This window comes from Camelus dromedarius, chromosome 29 (genome assembly GCF_036321535.1).
Source record: "Camelus dromedarius isolate mCamDro1 chromosome 29, mCamDro1.pat, whole genome shotgun sequence".
NCBI classification, from domain to species: Eukaryota; Metazoa; Chordata; class Mammalia; order Artiodactyla; family Camelidae; genus Camelus; species Camelus dromedarius.
In genome coordinates, this window is record NC_087464.1 from 20,837,597 (window position 1) to 20,843,812 (window position 6,216).

Genomic DNA, 6,216 nt, shown 5'->3' on the forward strand with positions numbered 1-6,216 from the left:
GTTCACATTGTGAAGTACTAGGGGTTAGGACATCAACATATGAATTTCAGGGGGACACAAATTCAACCCATGACACTGATCTTCAATTTAAAATGGAATATGTATTTAAAAGTAAATGCATCTTCATTGACTTCTCATCAATTTACCAGTTTGCTTTTCCTCCAGCAGTTTGCTTTCTGAAAAATTCTACTTTACCTCTCATCACCAGAGATTATTCCTTTGTAATAATAGGAGTATTTAGGGATCTTCATTTCTGATTCTGAAATTTTCCATGTGTTTCTTCCAAAGTCTGAAATTGTGTCTTGAATTGGTGATGATAACACATGGTAATTGTGGAGAATGTTTGAGAATTGCTGGGAATGACAGAAAATATTTATGACAAGGAAAGAATTTGTAGCTGTGAACATAAAAGCAGTTTTGCCTTGAGAAATTGAGTTCTTTTAGGAAAACATATGATAGAAAAGATACTTATTTGCTTTGAAATATGTTGTGAGACTTCAAAATGGATGCAAGAAGAATTTTCAATTTGAATCACAAACTTAGAAAAAAAGGATATAAAGTCCTGTGTCTGTTCACAATAGCTACCTCATTAGCCAATCACTAAAACAATCTTAACAGTGGTTTTAACAACCTGTAATAATCACTAGCCCTTCCCAAAGGCACAAAGTAAATGAATTTACTTCGTGGAATTCAAGGGTATGAAATTAATGTGCATAGTAAACCCTGTGAATCAGAGCTGATCTCCAAACTGATTTTCAATATTGCAAAGCCTTAAGTTAAAAATACACATTTCAAACATTTCAACAGAGATCACTTCAGCAATATTTATGAACGGTACAATTTCATTAATTTTTCATGCCTTCTATCTCCTAACCTTCGGCATTCCACTGCCTTTCAAATAGACCATTCAGTAACAAATAATTTTCTACACTGATAACCGTTAATTGTGTATTTATAATACGAAATTGTTTTCTAGTTTGATTGCTCCATTTAAACATTTTTTTTTTAATTTAAGTATAGTCAGTTACAATGTGTCAATTTCTGGTGTACAGCATAATGTTCCAATCATGTATGTATATACATATATTCGTTTTCATTAAAGATTACAAGATATCGAATATAGTTCCCTATTCCTTTTGTAACTTGTTGGGTCCTAGTAGTTTTTAATGTGTTGAACTGTTTGAAAATAAGAACTTCTGGATCAAAATTAATGAACGTTGATAAAAATAGCAAATAGAGTGAAAACAGATAATTTCTCAAGCCGCCCAACGTGGGGATCGAACCCACGACCCTGGGATTAAGAGTCCCATGCTCTACCGACTGAGCTAGCCGGGCTGCTGAAAAGATTCCTTTTTCTAGGTCTTCTCAAAGTAATAAGATTATTCTAACTTGTTCCAAGATGTATTTTACCTTTAAATTTTTTCTCAGAATTTTTTGGGTAAAGTTTTCTTTTCTTTTCTTCTCTACTACTCTCAAAATTGTGTTTCATTTCTGATTCTGTGCGCACAAACTTTAACTACTTAGTAAAATGTACAAATGGCCCTCTAGTGGTCAGTGGTAAATCGAGCTGCTGCAGGCGATCCCCAACTCCCGCCGGGAGAACGGAAGTGAGCGTCGGGGAGCCTCTTTTTTATTCCCAAATTCCCTTTGGCAGAGCGCTCACCCACTGCGGCTCAGGGGCCCGGGGATGTTCTCGACACCTGCGCGGCCGACTAGAACGCAGGCTTCGGAGTCCTGCGTACCCCCTAGAAAAGATCAGAATCCAAAGCACAGCTGTTCAGCCAGCTGGCCTCTCGCGGCCCCGTGTGGTTTGAGTTTTCTGGCCATTATTCTATGGCACGACGGTGGTTCCACTAAGCCATGTCCCATTGTGCGGACAACAGAAGATTAGCAAAAAGCCAGTTTAAAAAAAAAAAGTAAAAAGCTCATGCAGTCTCAGAAATTAATTGAAAACGCCATATGCCGTTTGCTCACACACTGAAAGTTAAAGACGTTTATTATATTGATAGCACCTCTTTGTGGGAAGGGATCATTTTTTCAAGCCTTTCCCCACTAAAATGAAAAAAGTTAAAGATTTATTCTGCTTTTCTAGTAGGAACTGTAGTTCCCAGTGACCAAATAGTCCCAGTTCATGAGAGAGTGCCTAAAAATGTAGGATTATGAAAAGCATAAATCGGCAAACCTTTATAAGAAGGATTATCCACTGTGGTAAACCATTACGTTAATAGCGGGTAAGGAACTGGATATTCACACAGGGGCAAAGCAGCACTATACAGGTTACTTCCTAGATGCAAGGGGGGCAATCTAACCGTGTAAAGGAGTTATCAGGCTGTCACCACCCTAACTGAGAAATTAATCCGAGTTTTGCTAGTAGTTTACTAATTTTCAACAAGATTATGTCCTCAGTAGTGATCTACTATGAAGATCAACGGTAATTATTTATTCTAGCCGAAAATATTTTACGTGGATCTATCAACCATTAGCTATTAATTCCAGTTTACAGGAAAGAAAGAGGGATGAGGAACCAGGTGAGTGACACCACAAGGAAGCAATAATGCAAAATCAGAAAGTGGGAAATTCTGCAGGACAACTGACCTGGGGTCTTCAACAAGTAAGTATAATATTTTTTAAAATGACTTTTGCTAGATTAAAAGAGACACAGGGGCCATAATAATCAGATGCAGTAGGTGATCCTGGACTGGATACCATTCTGGATAAACAGTTTTTAAAAGAGTGTGTGTGTCTTTATGAATCCTTCTTTCTTTTAAATTGTGATAAAATATACATAGCATAAAATTTACTATTTCAACCATTCTTAAGTGCACAGTTCAGTGACATTAGTACATTCATATTGTTATGCAACCATCACCACCATTCAACTCCAGAATTATTTCATCTTCCCAAATTGAAACTCTGTCCCCATTAAACACCTCCTTATTCTCCTCCCTTTAGCCCCTAGTAACCACCATTCTGTGTTTTTTCTTTATATTTTTGACTACTCTAGGTGCCTCATGTAAGTGTAATTGTACAATATTTGTCTTTTTGTGTCTAGCTGATTTCACTTAGCATAATGTATTCAAAGTTCATTCATGTTGTAGCATGTATCAGAATTTCCTCTCTTTTTATGGCTGAATAAATGCTCCATTTTATGAATATACCACAATTTGTTTATCCATTCATCAGCTGATAGGCATTTGAGTTGCTTGCACCTTTTGGCTATTGTTAATAATCCTGCTCTGAATGTTGATATACAAATATCAATTCCCTGCTTTCAGTTCTTTTGGATGTTTATCCAGAAATGGAATTGCTGGATCATATGGTAATTGTATGTGTAATTTTTTGAGGAAGTTCCTTTGGAATTTTAACCTTTATGTAAGTCACCTCCATAATGCAGGCCTCTTTTTCTTCATCTACAAAATATGGGATGGGGGCAGGGAGAGAAGGGGGCAGAGAGCGAAGGCTAAGAAAGGGAGGGCTTAAGGAGGTCTCTAAGGAGCTCATGAATCAGTGTACAAAAGTGCTGGTCCCTTCCTGAGAGTCTCACTGAGAGAGTACAAGGAGAAAATCTTTTATTATTCTCCAAAGGCACAACTTGATATCCACTAGATGTTGGGCCTGGGGAGGCCCTGGGGTAGAGGATGAAGGATGGGTGTCCAAGGCTGCACAGGCTGGTGGCACAAATGGGGCTTCTCTGCCCTATACCATCTTACCCCAGCATTTCCTTCTCCACTCCCTCAACTACTCAGTGTCCAGGAAGAAGGGATGAAGCCAGGGTCTAGGCCAGCCTGAAACACAAAAACAATTGAAATTTTAGTAAGGAAATCTCCTTGAAAGGAATTGTACCATCTTCCAGTGTTACCATGGAGATGGCTAAGATACGAATGGTGAAGACCTTGGTACTCCCATCTCCTTCCCTCCTCCCTCTGGGTACCAGCAGAAACTAAACCACACTCCTCAGTCATCTAGGGAGATCTCTGCAGCCAGCCTGATCTTTCAGTTATTTCCCTTAAAACTCTCCAAGGTCATCCACTGCCTCAGGATGAAGCCCAAAGTACATACTCCTTAATAAGGCCTGCCTGGTCTTGCCTGATCTTGCTTCAACCTATCTCTCCGGCCTCCACTGCGACCCCCACCTGTACTAGATGTTCCAGCCACGCTGAGCTAGAAAGAGCAAAGCCATGGACTTTTAGATTTCCAGGATGCCAAGAGCACTTCTTCTAAATATTTAAGTTACAGGATAAATGTTTGCTTTTGGCATCTTGTCAGTGTGTTTAATGATAGAATATACAACTTCATTTGGAGAAAAGGTCAAATGTCTGAACACTGTCTAAAATGCCCCTGGGTATATAAGACCCAGAGCAGTGGGGCTTCTGCTGCCCCTTGTATGAGGCCTGGTTCCTGCCTGTGATTTGCTCAGTGTTGTCAGCAAGTCTCTTTCCTGCTCTGGGCTCTAGATTCTTCATCTACATAACAAGGAGGCTGACACACAAAGACCTTGCAGGGCTGTGGCTCCTCTGGCGTCCTGTGCTTCCCTGACCTTCCCTGACCTTCCCTGAGGCCAGCTGGTAGACTCTGGATGGGCTCCCACGCCCTTCCCACCCAGGCCCCAAATGGCATCCTTGCAGGTTGAAAGGACAGAAAGGAAATTGTGAGCCCCGCGTGCTCACAGTGGTGCCATTGTACCCAGCAGAGCCTCTTTGTTCTTTTCAGCTAAATCTCCCAGTCTTCCAGATCAATATCCATCCCCCAACCCCGAAAGGAGTGGGCAGAGGGGCTCGTGAATGCTGTGGAAGTGAGCCAAGAGCATTTAGCAAGCCCTTCATGGTAATATCTGCCACTTAAGGAGTCTCCACTCTGTGGAGCGCTTCCAAGTTCTGAAAAGACCTTCTGCTGGGTTAAACAACTTGTCCAAGACCACACAACTAACAAGTAGGAGAGCTGGGCTTGACACATACCTGTGCTGCAAGCTGGTGCTGGGGAACCTTCAAGGCCTCTGGTTACATGTGCCATAACTGCTATGTTTGCACCCCTTCTCATTTTCCATGACCCAGACACTTTCCTAAGCACTATATTTGTGTTGACTCATTTCAGCCTCATAACAATCCTAGGAGGAAAGTGTCTTTGTTATTATCATCATAAGGAAAAGGAAACTGAGGCACAGAGTAGTTAAGTAACTTGCTCAAAGACTGACAGCTAATGAATCTGTATGGTCAGGCCATTCAAGATGGCTGTTCTCTTGCTCCCTATACATCCCCTGCTTGATTGGTCCCTGCTTACTCACATGACTATCCAATACTCTTCATCATAGGGTTTAATCAGTAACTACCTACATGCTTGCCTCCCTGCCCCACCCGCTGGTTTCCCTGGTAACTGATGAGCCGACCTGACATGGTTCCCACTATAAATGGCAGCCTCCTTCTCCCCCGAGTTGTGAAGACCTCTGCCATGCCCTGTCTGCAGTGCACAGTGGGGTGTAGCTCTAGGACCTTTGCTTCAGACGTGTGAGATTCCCTATGTCTGATATCTCTGTCTGTGTCTCTGGGCTCTTTACTTGGTCTTGCAGCTGGGCAATTACAAGGCTTGCAGGCCTGTGGGGTGCAGCCCACCAAATCATAGAGCTGGAACTTGGATAAGGAAGTCTGGCTTCAGCACCCCTGCTTTAGCCATCATGCACCAGTCAGCTATGTTCTTAAATCTGACCTTTCATTTCCTGGGGCTTAGGAAGCATTCCTTGGTTGGTTGAAAAGGGATCAAAGTATAGTTGAAAGGGCTCCGGTGACCAAGTCTGACTTTGACTGAGACTACAGGGCCAGTCAGATAAGTGAAGAGCCTGGGGATGCCTGTGAGACTACAGGTTTTACGTCTGAGGCTTTGTGCCTTAAAGGGGCAGCCACTGCCAGGCATGCAGGCCGAGGACTGCCAGTTCTTCTAATTTTATTTTAAAAAGAACCAGAAATCTGGACTTCAAGCAAAAACTGGAACAGAGGGAGTCAGTCACTGAACCTCCCAGGTTTGGGTCAGTGGTGGGGACAGGCCTCCCTGCCCTCCTGCCATCTCAGGCTTGGTGGGGATTAGCTGGGTTCTGAGGCTCCTGCCACCAAGGGTGAGAGCAGGTGCCCATGCCTCTCTCCCAAAGACATCCCCTCCTGTGCCAGCCCCTGGCTAGGAACCCCCTACCCTGAGACCCCCAGTCCTCAAGGAATTAGCACCTGATCT

At 42.5% G+C, this 6,216-nt stretch overlaps 1 non-coding gene across 1 annotated transcript; it reads right to left on the reverse strand.

Annotated features, from left to right (window-relative positions):
• Positions 1-1,262: 1,262 nt before the first annotated feature.
• On the reverse strand, positions 1,263-1,335 carry TRNAK-CUU (transfer RNA lysine (anticodon CUU)). Its single transcript has one exon. It is a non-coding gene; the product is annotated as a tRNA-Lys (tRNA).
• Between the last annotated feature and the right edge of the window lie 4,881 nt (positions 1,336-6,216).